We start from the raw sequence: 22,387 nt of genomic DNA, 5'->3' as shown, positions 1-22,387 counted from the left end.
TTTGAAGGTATTTTTTCAGCGCTTGCCCTTCAAAATTTCTTCTGATAAATTATTGTTTTTTTGTGAAGATCTTTGTCTGGATCTTTCAGTTGATGACTACCGGTCCAAGTTTTCAAACACCAAAAGTGTATGAACATTTCGAAATCACTGGGTTGTACTCCCTCTGTTTCTTTTTAGTCCGCATATAAAATTTGGTCAAAGTCAAACTTTGTTAACTTTGACTAGGTTTATAGAAAAAAAATAAGATTCACAATATGAAATCAACATTGTTAGATGCATCATGAAATTAACTTTCATACCATATAGCTTTAGTATTGTAAATATTGATATTTTATCCTTCAAAGTTGGTCAAACTTTATAAAGTTTGACTTTGACCAAATCTTATATGCGAACTAAAAAGAAATGGAGGGAGTATATAAACTAATGGAGGATATGATGGGTACCATTTCTGTGCTTTTAGTTCTGTTCGCATTAATTATGTCCGCTTCTTTTCTACACAATTTTGATTATATTTCATATAGTTCTTCAGATGGTGAACAAATGAGGAACCATACTTACACATTTGGAATAACCTGGTAATTTTCTTAGCAAGGTGATTCTCCTCTGCATAGTGAATTAAAAGGTCATCTCTAAACTGAAAAGAAGCTGATGTTTCTGCTTCCATCATAGTATCTATTAGAGTCTGCACGACACATGTATTTAATTTACAAGAAAGAGATAACATTGACTGTTATTTTTTGATCTTGTGCAAAATTACGACATCATTAAATCAATGGTTCTTTTGTTGGACGTTGAAGATATCAGCTAAGAACAGTTTCAGTACCTTTCTGCTCGTTCCAAAAGTATGCAGGCCACATGAGGAATGGGAAATAAGAAAGATGCTTTCAAACTCGGATATCGGTAGTGAGATACATGGAAGAGGAAATCTAAGATTAGCCAAATACAAAAAATTTCAGGAAGTATATAACGACTGTGAATTTCCAACTTTGCAGTTTTTTCAGATTCTCAGTTTAAAAGCTCATACATGGCAGCTTGACCGCCTCAAGCACAAAACTAGAAAAAATCTAACAGCGCTGTTTTGATGGGTAGCTCTGGCGACTCGGGCGACTAGGCGGCGCCGCTCGCCCCGCTGTCTCCGGCGCACCCCGCAGCCGTCCTGTCATGTCCTGGGTACATGACCCGTCAGTCTGTAGACTTGGTGTATAAGGGGTGGGGCCCAGAGGGCAGTGTGTGTCCTGGCGTGCTTATAAGCCAACCATGTATCCAGATGTATTATCGAATTAATGAATGAACTGAGCTGCTTCAGCTCCTTCATTCTCGGTCAATCCCTTTGCCATTTCCTATGTCTATCGGAGAAATTTGATAAGTTCTTCCCTGAATTGAAGACGTGCGCCGGCGCCGGCACCAGTCTTCGCGCGCGAGACGGCGATTGCCGCACCTGGACGCCGTGAAGCAAGAGCAGGTGGCGTCGCCCACGCCGCAAGCACACGCTCCGCCTCCGGCGAACAGGGCGGCGAGGTTCGCGTATGGGGCCCCTCCTGCTCCATGGGACTCGGCGGGGGCTACGGTCGCCGCCACGGTTGTACAAGGGCTGGTCATCCCTGCTCCACAGGCGGATGTCCTCAGCACGCCCACCAGCTGTTCGACGGGGCGTCTCACCCAAGTCGAGGCAGCAACCCAGCAGGTCGGCGCGGACTCCGTGAAGGAGCGGTGGTTCGAGCCGGGGCTCCTCAAGTCTCCCACGCCGACTGCCCTCGTCCAAGGGTTCAAGGTGAACACTGATGCACTCTCCGATGCATCGCGCGACTTTGAGGCCATCCCTTCGGCGTTGCCGGCTGCAACTGTCCCTCAAGCCATGGTTCTCCAAAGAGTGGACGTTGTTGTGGCAGGCACCGACATCCTCCAGACGGTTAACTCGCCCACGCTCAGAGTGCACGACTTATCAGGCTGAGGTATATGATCCACTACCATCATGGGAAAGAAATGGTTTTAGTCCAGGGAACACTTTTGCCATGTCTGGGCACACTCTATATTTAGTCAGGTGCTCTCTCTGTGCTATTTTGGATTCAAGAGTTAGGTGGAAACCAAGTGACGCACCTTTGATTTGCATTGGGTGTAGTCCAGGAAGGCTGAATTATGGACTGGACTACAAAGGGAACATATGTGGCAGCAAACATGGCGATCCAGATTTGAGTGACCTGGACTCAAAACCTTCACCTGATTATCATGTAGTCCAAAATATTGAACTAGGAATGAGTACAGTGAGCTGTTATGGGATGCCATGGGATTCTGGATTACCCGAGAGTTTCATGATTTGGTATCCTGGAATACAACTCCGTATTTTTGTTAATTACTCATGCCTGGGTTGCTTAAGGAGTTGCACTGGCTATGAAAAGGATTATAATGCTGTAGGAAACCAGGAAGCCACATATTTGGTCAAGGCAGAGGCCAAGTTTACATATTACATGGTGGCCTTACTATTGCCAATGATGAATTTTCTGCTAGAAATTGTTCTGCAGTACTCGGTCGCACAAGATTCACTGATCAGTCATTCTTATGCTCAGTGCAAGAGGGCACACTTTTTTGTTGGCTATGAACAAATAATGAGATTCCTTCGCATGCAAGAACAAGGAAAGGGTGTTGCGCTTAACAATTCATGTTCTGCAATGCTGCCCTCAACGGCTCCAATTACATACTCACATTTTCTTCCAGGGCCATGGCAACCAGCAAAAGAGAGATACGAGCACGCAAGTACAGCTCGCGGCGCCATCGTCGAGCCGCCATTGAGCGCCATCATGCTATCGAACAGGGTTGTGGCTTGCAGTTATAGTGTGATGTGGTGTCTCGCTGATGCGTCCTTGAGGCTCCTAAAGTGGTGGTCAGATACCCAATGTGTGCAACCATCTAGTGCAAGTTTTGAAGCTCTTTTTTCTGCTGAACGAAGTAGCACTGGAATCCCCGTGCAAGTCTGGGTTGTCCGTTCAGTTCTGAACCTATTTTGGAGTAAGGCTGCACCTAGTTCTCTGTTGACAGATTTTCCAGTTGTGGGACATCAATTGAAGTCCATATGGGGAGCAGAGTGTGTACCTTGTTGTGTCTTGGAAAAATCTATCAAAGAAGAGAAGTCAGAGAAGCTCTTTCATATTTGTGCAGCAGCTAATCTGGCCATGAGATTATGTTGGGCAGAAACGAAACCGTTTACCCAAGTCTGCCGTCAATTTATTCTGTATCCACACGACACATTGAAGAACGAGCCAACTTATAGTGCTATCATTGCATCTTGTAATGGATACAATCCGAGTTACGCTTCTGTTTTTAACTGGAGGTTTGGTGCCAGCGGTGTTTTTCGCTATGATTCTGCTTGGTGTCAGTGGAAAGTTGCATGGCCATCCAGTCTAGGATTGGGAGGCAACAAGTTCAAACTATCACACGTTGGCAAAACCGGTGCAAGGAACAATATCTTGGTCAGAATTATGAACCATTTGACATACTCTATTGAGGATCTGCTCGGTGGTTCACATGTGGCTTGGCACTTGAGTTTTGTTCTGTTTGACATGGTGAAGATCTGGAAAGTTCTGCCATCTCTGCAGCCAAAGGTGACATGGTTCTTATCTTCTCAAGTAATTTTACAGGAAGTGGTCGTTGTAATTTCTCCTGTAAGAAAATTGTGCTCCTCCTACGAGAAAGCAGTGTTACTTTTTGTTCATCATGTATTGAAGAAAATTGAGTTATGGCAATGGAGAGCTAGTCCTGGACAATGGGAACTGCACATGTGTGACAGGTTGCATACAATTGCTGTTGTTGAAGGCATTACAAGCAGCATGTTTATTGCAAGCCTACTAGAGCATTTGTCCAGTTATGAGGAGCTAGGATATACCTCTGATGGCCAGTTGTCGAATGTTCCCTATGACCTGGTGCAGATTGGCTTGCTTGCTAGGTTTACTACTCCTACAGTATTCCTGGGAGATACTTTGCTGAATTTCTATTGGTGTTGTTCGTCAGCATTGGTAGCTACGACCTATTGTTTACTTTACAATAAGAGGTCCTCATTTTTAGGAGCTGAATTGATTGCCTACTCACGCATTTTAGAGTTCAATCAAGCACATTTCTTTGTGAGACCATGGGATCCTGGCATTTTACATTTTCTCTCTCGAACTGAGGTCATAATTATCAGGAAAAGAAATAGGTGTTATTCTGGTGGACTAGCACATAGTCAGAAGTCTGGTATTGAGCAAGACTGCAATTTGTTCCATCAGATGCTGGTTAACGTGAGTCCCACAACATGTCCAAGTCTAAGAAGTTTCCGTTGCCAACAGTCAGCAATTCTTTTCGATGGTCATGCTATTCTGGTGACTTCATGGTTTGTAGTTGCCGAAGCCAGCTTCACTAGAGTATTGCGCTTGAGACAAGCACAATTTCAACGGCGGGGAAGTGTCATGTCCTGGGTACATGACCCGTCAGTCTGTAGACTTGGTGTATAAGGGGTGGGGCCCAGAGGGCAGTGTGTGTCCTGGCGTGCTTATAAGCCAGAGTTAACTATGCTAAGTCCTCAGCAATACTCATCAGAGGAGATGATCTTGATAGGGATCGGGTAGCGGCTATGTTGAACTGCAGCCTGACTGAATTTCCGTGCAAATACCTTGGACTACAGCTTGCCATCCGACAGCTAACTCGTGCAGAATGGCAGCCAATCCTCGACTCGGCGCGCAAGCTGGTTCCTGCATGGCAACGAGGGCTGATTCAGCGCCCGCGTAGGCTGATTCTGGTGAAATATGTTCTTGCGGCTAAACCCATCCACCATTTTCTCGTGACTGATGCCCCTGCTTGGGTGTTCGAGGAGCTTGATTGAAGCATGCGTGCTTTCTTCTGGGCTGGGAAGGAGAAAGCGAACGGTGGGCAGTGCCTTGTGGCTTGGAGTAATATCTGTCGCCCCTTGAACATGGGAGGGCTGGGGGTCAAAAATTTGCAGCTGCAAGCACTTGCCTTAAGAGTGCGCTGGGAGTGGCTACGCCGGACTGATTGCTCCAGACCGTGGAGAGGAATCCCTATGACGGAAGATGAAGAAGCCAGGCAGGTGTTTGACAGCATGGTGCACATTGAGGTGGGAGACGGCACTAAAGTTCTGTTCTGGAGGGATCGGTGGATCCACGGGTTTGCAGCAGCGGACATTGCTCCCAGCATTGTCGCGTCAGTGGATACTAGAGTGAAGAATAGACGCACAGTTCAACAGGCTATGGATGATAACAGATGGACCCAGGATGTGAGAGGAGATCTTTCTTTCACTGCGCATATGCAGCTTCTGCATCTGAACCAAGCTATTCACACAGTCCAACGGCAAGCAGACGCACCAGATACCTTCTCCTGGCCGGCGGACCCTTCAGGACAATACACGGCAAGGTCAACTTATCGATGGTTGTGTGCTGGGGGTGTCACCTCCCCTTTTGCTGCCTGTATTTGGAAGAGTTGGGCGACCCTAAAGTGCAAGATCTTTGCTTGGCTGGCGGTCCAACATCGCTTGTGGACATCTGATAGGAGAGCAAGACATGGGCTCCAAGATCATCCGTCACCTTGTTACACATGCTTGCAATGCGAGGAAAATGTTGAGCACATTCTAATCCAGTGCATGTATGCTAGGGAGGTGTGGGAAGGATGTCTCTCTGCACTTCACTTGAACATCCCTCGGCCAAGCACACAAGACAACTACCTCCAATGGTGGTTATCAAGCAGGAAGCACTACCAGAAGGCACAGAAAAGAGGATTCGACACTCTGGCAATTGTGGTGGCATGGAACTTATGGAAGCAGCGCAATGCTAGGGTCTTCAATCGGGAAAATCTGCCGAGAAGGGACCTTATTCACAAAATTCTGCAAGAGATTGAGGAGTGGAGGAGTGCGGGAGTAGGAGTGGTAGGGTTGCATAGATTTGTGAGAGAGTAGCCTAGTGCTTTTGGTAGTTTGGTAGATGGGTGTGAGTGTGTGCTATGCTTGGGGTATGTTCGCATGGCCTCAAGCTTCTTGTAAATACTTTTGCTCTCTTCTATAAAGATAAGGTACGCCTTTGGCGTACTCTCGAAAAAAACCATGTATCCAGATGTATTATCGAATTAATGAATGAACCGAGCTGCTCCGGCTCCTTCGTTCTCGGTCAATCCCTTTGCCATTTCCTATGTCTATCCTGTGATTCTCTAGCTGCTGCTAGGGACATCACACGTCCCGTCCCCGGCCGCCCCTCCGCCGCCTGCCTCCGCTCCCTCGCTGCCCCTCATCCCGCTGGTGGAGACACCTCCTCCGCTCGTCAGCCCCGCGCCGTCCCGCGTCCGATGGTCCGACCTGCTGGACGACGAGGTGGAGTCGCCCTCCGGTGACCGGTATGGCTTGTCCCCCCCTCCCGTGCCCTCGATCTCGCTGCCCCGCCGCATGTGGTCACTGGCCCGGCCTCCCATGGGAGCGCTGGTGCCTCTAACCCGCGGCCGGCGCCGCAGATCCGTCCGGCGAGTGTGACTCGTGCGGCGAGGGCCCAAGGCTCTGCCTTGCGGAGGGGGCGGGCACGTTGCGCCGCTCCTGGGGAGTTGCCGGCCGTCTGAACTGGGCGCTGCCCGTTCGACCTGGCGGGCCGTGCCCCCCCTCCCTCTTCCTATCGGACTCCAGCCAGCCTAGGCGGCGGCTCCCCGGCGCCCATCCTCCGTCGATCTCCGTTCCACCCCTTCATCGCGGCTTTCGGCTCCTTCCTCCGTTCGCGTGCCTCCACGCTGGCGGGCCAGGGCATCATGGGCCGAGGCCCGGCTTCCCCCCTCCCCTCTCGGCCCGCGAATGGGCCGGCTCGGGTCGGCGAGGCCCGTCTCCCCCGCTCCCCGCTCTGCTGGGCCGGACCGGATGGGCCTCGCCCCCGCTCCTGGTCGCCCCGCGTGCCCTAGGCCCACTCCGCGGACACAGGGGATTTGGCCCCCATGTGGATTCCCTGTGCCGCCGTCTCCCTCCACAGCCGTCACTCTCCCCTCGTCTCCCCGTCCTCCCTCTCTGACGCCCCCGCTCGTCGCCTCCCCACCTCCTCCGGTCAACCTGCCTCCCTCCCCCCTCTCCGGCCATGCCTAGGAGTGGGAGGACAACGAGGCTCGCCGCAAGTGTCGCTATGAGGACCGTCGGGACCCTCCGCGCCCCTCCCCTGATGTGCTCTATCGTGAGGACGACCTCTGGCGCGAGCTGCGTGACAGGGAAATGCATCGCGAGGACTGGCGCTCCCCGGGCCGCTACGACCGCCGCGGGCCTTCCCGCTCCCCCCTCCCGCTAGCGGCTGGCGGTCGTCCTGACGCCGCTCTTCGTCGCCCGCGCGTCGCCGGGGTCATAGCCCCTCTCCGCCCCGCCCCGCCACTCCCGCTCTCCCCTCCGTGCCAGTTGGCCCCTCTAGTGGCCGCGCCTCCACGCATGTACATGCCGCCTCACGCTGCGGCCTCCGCCCCTCAATCGGGCTCCGCGGCCGGGGCCGGTCCCAACCGTGGCCGCCAAGGGGCGGGCCGTAAGAAGAAGCGTCGCCAAGTCCGGCCCCCGACTACCCTGGCCGTCGCGGCCGCGGGCTCTGCCGCGGCGTCGGGTCCCGTCTCTAACCTCCCCTCGCCTCCTTGCTTCAACTGTGGGGAGGTCGACCATGGCCAAGTCAACTGCCCCAACCCGCCCTGCTACTACATCTGCAAGGATCCGGGTCACCCCGCTCTGCTCTGCCCCGACAGGCCCTTGACCGATGAGCTCCGGATGTATGGGCATGAGATTGAGGGGTTGGGCTTCTTCCATATTGAGCTCCCCGACCTCGCCCCCCCCCCCCGACTCCCTCCCTCCAGGCCATCGTGACGGTGGTCGACGGTGTGGCTTCGCTCGAGATGATCAAGGCCGAGCTCAACCACCTGTACCGCCGCCAGTAGGACTGGCAGGTCACCCCGACTTCTGGGACGGTGTTCTCCGTGATCTTCCCTGACGCTCTCAGCCACGGATACGTGACTCGTAGTGATCAGATCACTCTCGCCCTCAACAAGATCGTCATCGACATCTCCCAGCCGATTCTCGACCCCAAAGCGGTGGCGGTGCTGGACACGGCCTGGATCCTCATCGCCGGCCTCCCCGACATTGTGAGGTCCGAGCGTGTCATTCACCAGATGTCTTAGATCCTTGGCAAGGTGGTCGTCGTGGACGAGCTCTCCCTTCGTAAGGAGGAGGAGGTTCGGGTCAAGGTCAAGTGCGTGGACTCCTCCCGTCTTCATGCCACCGTCCGGGTCTTCTTCAATGACCAGGGCTTCGACTTGCGCATCGCCCCTGAGCCCCCTAACCATGTGGGCCGCCCTCGCTTCTCTGACGACGGTCCTCCTAGGGGTGGCGCTGGTGGGGACTACCGTGGACTCCACCACCGCCGCGCCGCCCGCTCGGATGACGAGGAGGCCTCGGAGGACAGCCACTCCAGGCCCCCCTCTCCTGACCCTCTCGCCCCGTCCATGGGTCAGGGGGGCCGGCAGGTCAGGCTCGGCTCCTCGACTCCAGGGGCGCCGGTGGATTCTCCAGTCGGTCTCTCGGGCGAGAGCGACACGTCTAGTGTCGGCTTGCTGGTCATTCCCGCCTCCTCCCCGTGTTCCCTGGCCGCCTCTCCGCAGGCGCTCGCTGCCACCGTGCCAGCATCTCCACCTCCTCTGCCGGTCTCTCCGACCCCCTCCCGCCCATCCCGGCCTTCGCGGGACCCGTGGCCGTGGCGGACCTGGCTCCGGCCCTGGCCCCGTCGGGGGTCTCGCCTGTGCCCCCTCCATCCGCCCTGGTCGTGGATCCCATTCGGGCGGTGTGCTCGGCCTCGCCTGAGCCGGCCGCCCCCCGCCCCCTGCGCCTCCCGCTGCGACTGCTTCCCTGATCGCTGCTCCACCCGCTCCGCTGCTCCTGGGTCGCTCCACTCTTGAGTCCCGACCGATCGACCGGTTGGCCATGGAGGCGTGCGGGGAGGCGCGGGTGACCCCTCCGGTGGTTGCTCCTCCTCCTCCTCCGCGCTCCGCAGCCTACTCTCAGTGTGGCCGGTCGACCTCCTCCCGGTTGACGGCCTCCCGCCGTAGTGCTCGGCTCGACGTGGCCCGCCCGGATGGCAGCCCCGCTCTACCCATCCCTGCGCGGGCTGAGCTCCGGCTGTTGCCCGGAATCTGGAGCCAGGTACCCCTGTCGTCCCCTCCTCTGCAGCTACTTGCTCCTTTTCTACGCTCGAGTCAGGTCCGCTTGGTCACCTAGTGAAGGTTGCTACGGATTCCACGATCATCTTCAAGGGGGAGGTTGCTCCCCCCTTAGTTCAGATCGAGGCTATTCGGGCCCGTGAGATTCTTGATGGTATACTTGCGGAGGCCACGTGGCTATACTCACCCCTCCCACCCCTTCGGCCCATTCGGAGGACGCCACCCTGGCCCAGCCGTGGCTTGTCGGTGGCCTTCTTCCGCTTGCTGCTGCCGACCTCCATAGCTGCACGCGTTCTCGTACCGCCGCCCTCCGCGCTCAAAGCGCGTCCCGCGTCCTGGGGTCGAGCAGCCCCCCAATGGCTCCTTAATGCGTGCCTTCTTCTAGAACATCCGCGGCTTCGGCCATGATGGCCGTCGCTGCCAACTTATTGAATACATTCGTGATGAACACATTGACATTGTCGCCATCCAAGAAACTATGCGCTTGGAATTCTCTCTCCCAGAGCTCGATCGTCTGAGCTCCCATCTCTTTGCTTGGCATTGGCTCCCTTCTAGTGGGAGCACCGGCCACTCGGGTGGCATCCTTTTAGGTGTGAAGGATGCCACCTTTGAGGTGGGGAGCATGGATCGAGGCCAGTTCTTTGTTAGCATGGAACTCTTCGAGTGGGCGCTTAACTTCAAGTGGGAGGTCATCATCGTCTATGACCCTGCTGACCACAGTAGGTCAGCCTCCTTCCTTGAGGAGCTCTACCGGAAGGTCTCGGCGGCCTCGCTTCCGGTGGTTGGCGGTGATTTTAACCTCCTCCGGTTCGTGGAGGACAAGAGCAACTCGAATGTTAACTTTGCACGGATGCAGATGTTTAATGACTGCATTATTGACCTCGGTCTCCGCGAGATAGATATGATTGGTGCCAGATTTACCTGGACCAATTGCCAGGCCTCCCCGACCCAGTCCGTCCTGGACAGGGTCCTAGTTTCCGTAGAATGGGACCTCCGCTGCTCCCTTGCTTCGCTCCGTGCCATCACCCGGATTGGCTCCGATCACGGCCCCCTCCTCCTGTCCTTCGCCGAGGAGCGGCCACCGATCCCCCTCGGTTCTGGTTTGAGACTTTCTGGCTGTCCCAAACTGGGTTCGTGGAGGTGGTCGCTGCTCGCTGGGTGGAGGCTCGGGCCCACCCCCATCCTCGCCCCCCTTGGCCATTGACTTGTGGCACTTCTGTGCCAAGCGGGGCCGGTAGTTCATGGAGGGATGGGGTGCCAACCTGGGCGTGACCTTCGCGAGTGCAAGTAGGCCCTCCTAACTAGCATCCAGGCATTAGACCTGCGTGCCGACGCGACCGGCCTCTCTCTTGATGAGTGGTTGTCGCGGTACGACTTGGAAGACCAACTCTCCGTCATCTAATCCGATGAGGAGGCTTATTGGCGCCTTCGTGGCGCACATAAATGGGTATTGAAGGGCGATGCGACCACGGCATAATTTCAAGTCATTGCAAATGGTCGTCGTAGATGCAACACCATCCCTCTCCTCTGGGATGGTCCGACTCTCCTTCAGTCCCCCCGTGACATCCGGGCCCATGTTGATGGGTTTTATAGAACCCTGTTCTCCGCTGCTCCTAGGAGCGGCCTCTCTTGGCTCTAGATTGTTGGACCGGCGCCCAGCTAGTCTCCGACGCTGAGGTTTGGGCCGCCATTAAAGGCATGAACCCTACCTCGGCGGCGGGGCCTGATGGCCTTCCGGTTAAATTCTTCCAGACCTTCTGGAATGTGATTAAACCTAAGATCATGGCCATATTCGACGAGTTCAACGTTGGGTCCATCGACCTCGGACGCCTCAACTATAGGATCATCTCGCTCATCCCCAAGGTCCCTGGGGCTTCCGACATTCGCCAGTTCCGCCCGATCACGGTCATCAACGTGATTTTTCAGATTTTGGCGAAAGGGTTCACCAATAGGGTGACCCTGCTCAGTGACCGCATTACCCACCCAACCAGTCCACCTTTATCCAAGGCCGGTATATCCTGGATGGGGTGCTAGTTCTTCACGAAGTCCTTCATGAGGTTCACTCTATGCACCTCAAGGCGGTGTTCCTGAAGATCGATTTTCATAAAGCCTACGACATTGTTAGTTGGCCCTTCCTTCGGGAAGTCCTGCTCCGAAAAGGTATTGACGACCGTTGGATCTCCAGAGTGATGCAGATGGTTTCCTGCGGTCGCACTGCTGTGAACATCAATGGTGAGATCGGTCCTTACTTCCCCACCTCCTGTGGGGTTAGGCAAGGCGACTCCTTCTCCCTATTCTTGTTCAATATGGTGGTGGATGCGCTTGTCGCCATTCTGGACAAGGCAAGGCCGTGGGGCATATTCGTGGGATCACCCCCCATGTGCCCGGCGGATCCGGGATCTCCCTCCTCCAGTATGCCGACGACACCATCATCATGGTCGAAGGCTCTGATGCGGACATCTCTAACCTTAAGTTCCTCCTCCTCTGCTTACAACAAATGTCTGGCCTCAAGATCAACTTCGACAAGAGTGATGTGATGGTGATGGGATTCTCTCCTGCAGAATCCCTGAACATTACCAACCGGCTCAACTGTTGCCTGGGCTCCTTCCCCAAAACCTGCCTGGGAACGCCCATTAGTGACACTCTACTCATAGTCGCTGACCTTCGTCCGACTGTTGCCAAGTTACATACCTGCATCGAGCCTTGGCAGGGTAGTTGGTTGTCTAAGGCGGCTCGGACGATCCTCATCAACCCTCCCTCTCCAGCCTCCTCTTGTTCCTCATGGGCTTTTACAGCCTGCACGAGACGCTCCACCATGAAATCGCCAAGGTCCAGTCCCGCTTCTACTGGGCTGGCGATAATAATAATCAGAAGTACCATATGGTCAGCTGGCCTGACATTTGCAAACCTCGGGAACAAGGTGGCCTCGGTATCATGTGCTCTAAATGCATGAATATTGCTCTGCTATCCTGCTGGCTTTGGCGCATCTCGCATGGTCACGGTGGACTCTGGTTAGACATCATCCGGAATAAATACCTGTGTGGTCAACCCCTTGCCTTCTGCCAGCGCACTTGCGGCTCCCAATTCTGGCAGTCGGTTGTCCAACTTCTCCCAGTCCTCCGCATCGGGACCTCCATCTCGGTTGGATCTGGGGCTGCTACGCTGCTCTGGTTTGACCGGTGGGCCAGCGACTCCCCCTTCGTGGCTCGCTTCCCCGACCTCTTCTCCATTGCTGTTGCCCCCCTGATCTCAGTTGTGAGGGCCCTTATTGACTTAGGGCGCCTCGCGTTTCGTAGGCCGAATACCGCCGCCTGGCAGGAATTGCTTGATTGTGTCGCTCTCCATGAGCCGATGGTGGACGCTGGCCCAGATCAAGTGAGATGGCGCCTTGAGCCTTCGGGCCAATTCTCCACCAAGTCCTTATACCAGGCCATCGCCCCTCCTCCGCACCCCCCCCACTTACGGCGGTGTGGTCCATTCGCCTTCCACTGAAGATTCAGATCTTCATGTGGCAGTGGATTCGCGGTCGAACCCCGTCTGGGGTCGAGGTCCTCAAACGCAATGTTCCGGGCTCTGGCTTATGCCCTCTTTATGATGTCCCTGAAGACTCGAATCACATCTTCTTCTCCTGTGTGTCATCTCAATTTGTCTGGAGCTGCTTTAGGGAGGTGGTGGGTGGGAATTGGTGCCATACCAACTTTCCCGACCTATTCACAGAACTCCAGAACTCCCCCTTGTTCTCGCGCCACATTAGGTGGCTTGAGATTGGGGCGATCGCTTGGACCCTTTGGACGATTCGCAACAAGCTTGTTATTCAGCGAACTCCTCTTCGGCGGGCTACTGACGCTCTTTTCAAACTGTCTTGTTACTTGCAGCTTTGGCGGCCGCTTAGCCGCCCTCAGGATCGGGACGCCATCTCGGCCTTCATAGCCGACCTTCGCTCGATGGCCGTCCGTCTGTCACCGCTGCCGCCGCCACCACCGGAGCCCGACTAATCGTCTCCTGCGCTCCGGAGCGCTCCGGCGCCCGCTTTTTTCCCTTTTTTCTGGGCTTGTTGAGATGTGCCCTCAGCAGAACCTTATGTACTTCCTGTTGTGTGACTTGGGTGTGTGTGTGTGAACTAGTCCATGTGTGTGCGCTCTCTGGCGGTTTGCTTTATTTATAAAGCAGGGTGAAAGCCTTTTTCGGTAAAGCACATACATAAAAAATGTGTAGCGGAGTAAAATTCTGCTATCTATTGGTGGGCATGGCCTTATTTATGAAGCATAAAAAGCGTAAGACGGCAAGTGAGGTATATGTGCTCAAATTGACTGATTAACATATGACTGATTAACACTTTTTGTAAAGTATTTGATGCAATTAACAATCAACATTGACTGATTAACATATGCAAGTGAGGTATATGTGCTCAAATCAAGCGTAAGACGGCAAGTGAGGTATATGTGCTCAAATTGTTGCATCAAATCCTTAACAAGTGTCAATTTGATGATTAACGTATCTTAAGCGTAAGACGGCAAGTGAGGTATATGTGCTCAAATTTGATGCAATTAACAATTAACATTGCCTTGAGTTAGTAAAGTATTTTTTTTGGTGATAGCAACTATCAGGGGATTATGTAGTCAAGATCGAATCCAGCCTACCCCAATACCCTTCCTCTCCAACCTTCGATTCCCATCAGCCTCACCTAGCACGCTGGAGCAATCAGCAAATCAGTCGGTCAGCGGGGAGATAGTTAATCTAGGAGCATATTGTATACATACACAATTTGAGCTACATTGACCGTTTCCGATGAGGCTATCAGGTGTGCCACTAATTTCCTCACGAATCCTTTAATGAAGACCCATTCGGCTGATGTCTAAGGTACAATGATAAAATTCTTGCAGTAGGGCTATGTTCCCTAAATCAACAAGTCAGATACCAGACACCCAGTTCGCTTTCATGTTTTACTGGGGATTTAGAGATGTTTTCCACGTTACCTTAACTAATACTGACATTCCTTATGCTTACTAGGTAAAAGTATGACTTCATTTATATGCTACCCAGCATATATAGATTTGAATGTGCGTGAACTTTGCTCAAATGCACTTTGCACAAGAAACTTCCAGAGAAAGGTTTTCTGTGAACTTATATTCATAGTGGCACCGATATATGGCACACCTACGTGGTGCATATGGTAATATAATATGTCTACATTTTTGTGTAATTTTAAAACCACCAGTTGACAGTACGTTCTAAATATCAATACCAATGAAAATGCATATGCTGCTGAAGATTCAACGCAAGAGCATGCACTCATGTAGGTATGGCACGTACTAATTTATCTCTAGAATTAGTTCACTCTTGCTGTTAGAGGCAAATCTTTGTAAATAAATCAATGTTCTTCGGGACAGGTGAGAAATAATGTGTTCTTTTCAGAAGAATACAGATGAAATCATGCCACTTTAATATTTACTAGCACATATGCCCGTGCGTTGCAACGGGAGATAAAACAGTATACATTTAAAGCCAGTGAGAATTATATGTGCAAGCAAAACCCTATGTGCACATGAAAAAGAATATTTAGCTTCTCGGTTTTGCCGCATGTGAAGTAATCGTACGCCACAGAAGGCCCACGAGTTACTCAATCTACTCTTCCTTTCAGTTCTTTCAATCAAGGGAATTTTAAGGTAAGAAGTTTCTGAATATTCTTGGAAACATGATCAATTTTTAAAATCCTGAACATTTTTTTGAAAATTATGTACACCTTCAAAATAACATGAACAAAATAAGAAAGGGAATATCTTTTATAATTCACAAACATTTCCTGAAAACACCAGCTTTATTTTATAAAAACATGAACAGTATTCGAATTTGTGATTTTTTTTAAAAACGGGAATATATGTTGAAAATTCATAAGATTTTTAGAAAATGTGTATCTTTTATACACGAACATTATTTTTAGAAAATATGTATCTTTTATACACGAATATTTTTCAATTTTGACGCATGTTTTGAAATGACATTTTTATTTTAGAGATCTCGAACATTTTTGTAAAACAATATTTTTTAAAAAAAATGGGCAACTTTTTGCAAGTTCCGAATATTTTTCAAAATAGCAAAAAAAAATTGGTATTCCGAACATTTTCCAAAATTTGTTTCTTTAGTTCTAAACGATTTTTCAGAATTTTAAATTTATGAATTAAATTCTAAAATAAAAAAACTTGGAAGTGTAAAAAGAGAGAGGGAAAGGAGAATAAAAATAGAAGTAAAACACGGAAAAAGAGTAATTGGCTAACCCATTAGTGCTTGTCCTGTGCGAAAATCTGACTATTTGTCGACCTGTGCGGAAAATAGAGTTTACCAAGCTGCGTTGGCACAAAAATAAGTAGGCTGGCTTACGTACACCTTTTCCTAAAAAAAAAACTTTGTCAAGCAGATAAACGCATAAGAATTTAGTACACCTTTTCCTCAAAAAAAAATTTGGTACACCTCGGCTAAAAAAAAATTATTTTTGGCGGTGAACAGATGAACATTATTGGAATTTTTGATTTTTTCTTAAAAATCGGAAACATGTGTTGAAAATTCATAAGAATTTAAGAAAATGTGTATCTTTTATGCATGAACATCATTTTTAGTTTTTAAAATTTCATTAAAACATGAATAGTTTTCAGCTTCGGAGCATTTTCTGAAATGCAATTTTTTTAGAAATCTCGGTAAAATTTAAAAACCATTGTTTTTCCTTAAAAATGGTCTAATTTTTGCAAGTTCGAGTATTTTTCGGAATAGCAACAGAATTCTGAAATTATGAATATTTTCCAAATTTTGTTTTTTAGTTCTGTTTTTTTTGGAACTTTTTATTTATGATAAAATTTATAAAATAGAAATAAATTTGGAAGGGAAAAAGTGATACGGAAAGGAGAATAAAATATATGTAAAACATAGGAAAAATAGAAAAATGGGCCAGCCCATTACCGATTTTCCTGTGCGAGCGTCCGACTATGTATCGGCTGCTGCCGAAAATAGAATTTTCCAGCTACGTGGGCAGAAAAATAAGTGGGATGGCTTCGCTGGGCCGCAGTGCGTGGCCCAGGTATGAAAATTATTTTTCTAGCAGACAAACACATAACAATTTAGTACCACCTCGGGTAGAAAAAAGGTATATTCAGCGGTGAACGGATGAAAAAAATTGGTGGAACGCACCTTGCTTTATTAGTAGGTACAGATTGTCTGCAAATGCACATACCCTATATGTGATTTCAGAATGATTATTCTATTTTTCTTATGAGACCTGGGTAACTATATAAAGGTTTCTTGGATGATGGAACATTGTTATACCCCCCCACCCCCCCACCCCACTACAATAACATTGGTCAACGTGGAAACTAAAACTAGAATATTGAAACTTTAGTTGCTCTTCTTTGTAGTTCGCTTGAATAGGAGGTTTCGTCGATCAGTGCACACACACCAAGTGTAGCACATAGTGCATCAATGTTAGCAGTTGTTTCTTATTTACGAAAACTAGTGGACCCGTTGCGCCAAATGGCGCAGAGGCACGTTAAATTCATGTGCAAGATGAAATAAATACACATGGTTTAATCCTTTTTTTGCGGGGATGGTTTAATCCCCTTTAATAAGAAACATGATGAATTGTTGTCTATAATGAGATGTATATACACATTTTAATCTAATAGCACGAAATATTTGCTGCCATGTTCGTAGAGACCCATTTAAAATCATGTTCACATTGAAAAACATTTGCATTTTTTAGTGACTTCGTGTTTGAGCAAAAAAAATACATAGGCTTTTGTTTAAAAGTATATGTACCTTTAAAATCATTAGCGCTTTCCAAATATTTTCATTAGTTAGGAGCATTAGATGACCCATTGCGCCAAATAGCACAGAGAGACCCAGTGACACCATGTGTGCTTTGTAAAAATTCCATGTATTAGGAGGTTTAGCTGTGGTCAAGCAGTGTACACTGCTCTAAACTCCAGTTTCAGAATAATTCTTTTTTCAAACCATGCAATAGGATTGCATATATTACAGGGGAGTATTTACACAAACGGGCACGATCAAACAACCCAAGCTCACGTGAGCCTAGTGCTAGTATCAGGATCAATGACCCTCTGGACCGTCGTGAAGACACTATCAAACTCAAAGCCCGCTGTCTTTGTCCCTCCATATATGCTCCAAATGACCAGAGATAAAAGCGATCATAGTTTTCTTTCGCCCACCCTGCGTTCCTGAACCATCATCCTGCCACCACACAGGAGCAGGATCGATTGGAGTGACCTTGTTTCAGAATCATTATGAAAATAAAAATTCCTAAAATCTGACCAACATTAAATGCATGAACATCAGACTCAATTTATGGCCAAGTATAGATCTTAATCTTATAAAACCCAAAAAGAACAACATTAAAAGGGGACATTGCATACATGATGAAATAGAAGTGTCCACCAGTTCAGCGGTGCTATTCTCACAAGCCTCGGCCGATTTTGAAAAGGTAAAATTTCATCAAACATGGGAAACTCATCAACCATCCAAATATTCCTGGAATCTGATACATGAAGAACAACATATGAATGGCTATCATACTCATATACAACATGAAGCTATTTTTTTTATTGAGAAACCATGCCATAATTGCATCCCACGAAGGACATCGGACCAATCACTACTTGCTACAGTTTATTGCCGACAAAACTGGAGCTTCTCATGGACATGAGACCAACAAATGCATTTTGGTTTGGTAAAGCAAATGCTCGTCATAGCACAAGATCCCTTCCAGCCTCATGCTTCAGCCTAACACACCTATTGTACGCACATCAAGTACCTCATGAGCACAAAATAGAAATGAATATATATGTCAGCAAGTCCATAAATTAACCAAACACAGGGATCTTAACCATATTGTTTTACATGCATCAAGATGTAATATGTGGTGACCTTGGTGCCACAACCACGGAGGCAGGGCCAGTCGGCTGCCAAAATTTGATACTACGGCGTGAAGCTGCAAAGCTGAGATGTAACGACACATTTCTGGATCTAATTAGCGTGTCTATTTATTGGAAAAATAATAATAACTTATTCAGACATTCACATACATCATCAAACCCCGGAGAGCCTACAAGTGCAGATTAAGATGCATTCAGAAGTAAACCAATAAATGTATGTCTACACAGGAATTGATGAAATATCTTGTAACAAAAGTAGATCAAAACTACAGCCAATAAAGATAAAGACAGTAACACACTCTTGTTATTCACATTTATCGAAAATAATGTTTCCAGAAGGAAACATAAGCTGCAAAGTTTTTATATTTATTGTCTCAATATGGTCAGTAAACTAACTAATAAAAGAAATAAAGCATGAATGCCAACTGAACATGTGTAAACTTCATTAATTTATAAGCTAAATGCGTGAAACACAATCGCAGTTAACTTACGAACTAAACATTGCAACCACAACAGATTGCCCCACAAACATGATATCCTAACCGAGTCCTACAACACATTGGACAATGAGCACAATATGTGATTGTGATTTATGAATGTTGTATGCAGTGTACTTCCTAGGCTACTCTAAAAAATGGACATACGTATGTCTGGATGGTACAGATAAATCTCTATCTGTGTCATCTTCTATATTACTACCCAGAAAAATGAAGAGCATGTCAGCTAGACGTCTTTGCTTCAAGAAAACTTTCAGTCCTGGGAAGGAAATGGTCAAGCAGTTGCAGTTGAGGTAACATTCTTGCACTTCAATACAAAGGCAATAATTTGGCAGCAATTAAAGAAAAATAGAAATATCAAAGTGCATTACGCCTCAGTCCTCATGCATGATTATTTGTGCATCAAGCAGTTACATAGAAGCGTGAATGAAGCTGGTGGCCTTCTAGATACGATAAATGGGAGCACAAACAATGTGTCCACAGTCCACACATCATGGGGATCAAGATGGTCCTACTATTATTCCTATAAACAGAAACATCTTAGAAAATTCAACCATTGATAATAACATACCTAAGTTCAGAAATTAACTTCTAGCTTTGCACTAATTTGTAAGAGCACAAGCAAAAAAACATTGGTGCGTGGAGGGAATGAGGAAGAAGATGGTACTTGCAGAGAACATCCATGGCCACAACGTCATCTCATGGCCATGGCAAATGGAATCAACTTTTAGTTTTCAAAAAGAAAACTGCTAACAATACTTGCTGACGGCACCATTGTATGGTGACCACACCGCACTTTTACCAACGGTAGCAGAAATAGTGAGCAGATGAAAAGAGGGAACGACTTGCTAATTTTACCAATGGACACCAGCATCTTATTAAGTTAATAATCTTCGGAAATGTAAAACTATTTTGTGAAAGAAAAATAAGCATGTGATGAAGGGAAACCTATTACCAAATGGAAGAAAACAGATAAGGGTATTTGTTTCTATACCGTTTGCATGCGTCAACAGACGTTCATTAGATAAACTGAGAACACTAATTGCTCCTCTACCCACAGCAGAACCTAATAAACCGGAGCTAAAAATCAATATGGTAGAACCTAACATTAGCTCTTGAGTTATCAAGTATAGATAAAATAAAACCATAAGAGTGGCCAAGTAAATAAGCTCCATGTACTACCCATGACACAGAATGGAAACCACCGTATACATTTTCCGTGCATCAACATATATCTGTTAAAAAACAGAGAATTGTTTCTATGCTTCCACATATATACGCTAGAGCTTTTTCGAGAATTACCTTTCTGAAGAGCCTTCTTTAGAGGACGGCCACTTGTCAAACTTTACAATCGATTTGGACCAATTCATTAAATTGAAAAAGAATCTTCTTCATCACTGCACTCTAATTCAAAACTGAAGGGAATATCTTTTGCATATTATCAACTGGGGTGAAGTATGCCTTGGGAAGCAGGCTGGAGCAATCCCAGATCCAAGACTTGGCATTGAGAATATCTGCACAAACGATGTCACAGTCAGTGTGAGTGTCATAATGAAGTGCTAGAATGGATAAATTGTTCAGGTTCAAACTTTTGACGCATGGGGTATCGATGTGGTCGTGGTTGAAGATGACAGTGGCAGCAGTATCAAGCTCCCGTCGCTAAAGTAACTGCCGAGGTCCTCGTACTCCCAGGTCCCATCCCTGAACTTGTTCTCCAGGTATAGCTTGTAGTGCCTCGCATCCAGAACTTGCATCTTCCCTGTACCACAGGTTGTTCCAATCCAAACCAAATTCAGAAACAAGCATCAGGATGGCAGGACCAAGAACAACCTCTAGCCTAGCATCATCATAATCCAAACCAAATTCAGAAACAAAAATAAATAGAAAATGTTGAAAAAGACAGCCTTAATATTACGGTTGTCTAGTGAAATCATACACAATAATTCGAAGGTTATTGTAATATACTCTACTCATGTATTCTTGCAAAACTTGTAAATCCTTATAACATGAGACAATAAATGTATCCAGAAGCCCTCCACATGCACAATCAACTGCAACAGACCAGGACTCGCTAGCAAGTTGCTGCATGACAAAAAGCATTATGAAGATTTGGAAGAAGTAACGCAGCCACAACTTACATTATAGAAACGACAATACTATATGAAAGAACCGGCTATAGTTTATAGCATTCCTTTGCAATATAATGTAAATTCAGTAGCCAAACTTCGACAAGGACTAAATTCATAATTATAAAAATCTTAGTGGCATCATCCCTGATAAGACCGTGTAAAGCTTAAATTCCCATTTCTAATTTTATGGGATAGCACAAGACAACAAATCTATTTTGCATTTTAATTGATGCAATGAGAAGAAATATGAAAAAAGTTAATCCAATGAACTGCAATCAACAACAAAAGGATTGAGAAAATTGATTAAATTTCTGAAGGGATAAATAAATTGAGTGGGTCAAGAACTCAGGGCGCAAAGACCAGTCGACATTGAGGTTGTTAGAGAGAAGTACGTACTGTAATAGGTTTATTGTGTTCCCTTTTTGTATTTTCGGATTCCTAGTTTATCTCCTGTAATTAAGACCCTAGAGATTTAGCCACAAATGATATTGCCGCATAAACTAAAATTATATGTCTCACAAAACCATGTGGTATATTGCACACATGTTCCAAAAGTGATCGTATAACTGATAACATGTTAATAAAGGTACATCAAAGCAGGCTAGGTAGATGTTGTGAACCAGAAGAAACAAATATGAGAAAATGAATGCAACCCATGTATGTGCAGACTGGAGACCCAACAACCTTGAAAAATACGAAGATTTGCATGTGCCTGGTCTGGTGAATAAAGAAATAGCTCCCAGCAAAACGCACCAATCCTGCGTACCTCAACAATGCTGCCTGAACCTCAAATTTGTAGAGTTGGCGACCTTGGCCTTCCACTCCTTGTGGCGCCCCTGCAACTGACACCCTCATCCATGAGACAAAGGGGGAGAGTGAGGGGGGTAGAGAGGAGGGAGAGGCAAACCCTAAATCGCTACCAGATCCTTGCTCCTGCTGCTCCGTCCCGCACGTGGCATGTGCCTTCCACTCCTCGCTGCGCCCAGCCGACGCCGTCACCCATGAGATAAAAAGGAGACGAGAGTGAGGGCAGGGGAAGATAGAGGACGGGGGAGGAGGGGTAAACCATGAATCACCTCGAGCTCCTTGCTCCTGCTGCTCTGGCTTGCTAGCCTCTCTCAACCGATCTCGCCTGCATCTGCTGATCCACCCACCCCTACTGCTTCCTCCCGCCGGCGCCGAACTTCCCACGACCTTCTATCCCGCTCCAGACTCGACCACCCGCCATGGGGCCTAAGAAGGAAGGGTCCTGCTGGCTGTGTTGATGAGGAGGAGGGAGGAGTGAGGGGCGCAGCGGCGGCGGCCTGGATTGGGCAAAGGGGCTAGGGTTCGTGTTCTGGCGGCTGGCGAGGGAGAGAGACGGAGGGGTGTGGTTGTGGGGACTGGGCGGCCAACAGTGGCAATAGTGGGAGGAGACGCCCGCGACAGGCCGCACGACGCGCGGCGTGCGAAGACAGGCTCGCTCGCACCCACGAACGGCTCACCCAGCCAATCGCCACACAGAACATGAGCCCACCAGTCATTGGTCCTGCGAAATTACAACGAGGTAAAATAAACAACATAGATCAAACGTCCCAGAATGATTTGAAAACCAGATTGACCAGATCCAATGGCCGAAATCGAAGGAAATCGGGGAAGC

At 48.2% G+C, this 22,387-nt stretch overlaps 1 long non-coding RNA gene across 12 annotated transcripts; it reads right to left on the bottom strand.

The window, feature by feature from the left end:
• Nucleotides 1-17,124: 17,124 nt before the first annotated feature.
• LOC119335803 lies at nucleotides 17,125-22,154 on the bottom strand. Of its 12 annotated transcripts, none has more exons than XR_005162076.1 (6): nucleotides 21,669-22,154; nucleotides 21,515-21,590; nucleotides 21,145-21,198; nucleotides 20,209-20,378; nucleotides 17,604-20,133; nucleotides 17,125-17,421 (listed from the first exon to the last, which is right to left on the bottom strand). It is a non-coding gene; the product is annotated as an uncharacterized LOC119335803 (long non-coding RNA). The 12 variants fall into 12 exon arrangements; XR_005162057.1 differs by lacking the exon at nucleotides 21,145-21,198 and having other exon boundaries at nucleotides 17,604-17,979; nucleotides 18,088-20,133; XR_005162040.1 differs by lacking the exon at nucleotides 21,145-21,198 and having other exon boundaries at nucleotides 17,604-19,142; nucleotides 19,922-20,133.
• Between the last annotated feature and the right edge of the window lie 233 nt (nucleotides 22,155-22,387).

This window comes from Triticum dicoccoides, chromosome 1B (genome assembly GCF_002162155.2).
Source record: "Triticum dicoccoides isolate Atlit2015 ecotype Zavitan chromosome 1B, WEW_v2.0, whole genome shotgun sequence".
NCBI lineage: Eukaryota > Viridiplantae > Streptophyta > Magnoliopsida > Poales > Poaceae > Triticum > Triticum dicoccoides.
Note: the sequence above shows the minus strand (reverse complement) of the source record. Positions and strands in the feature narration are given on the sequence as shown.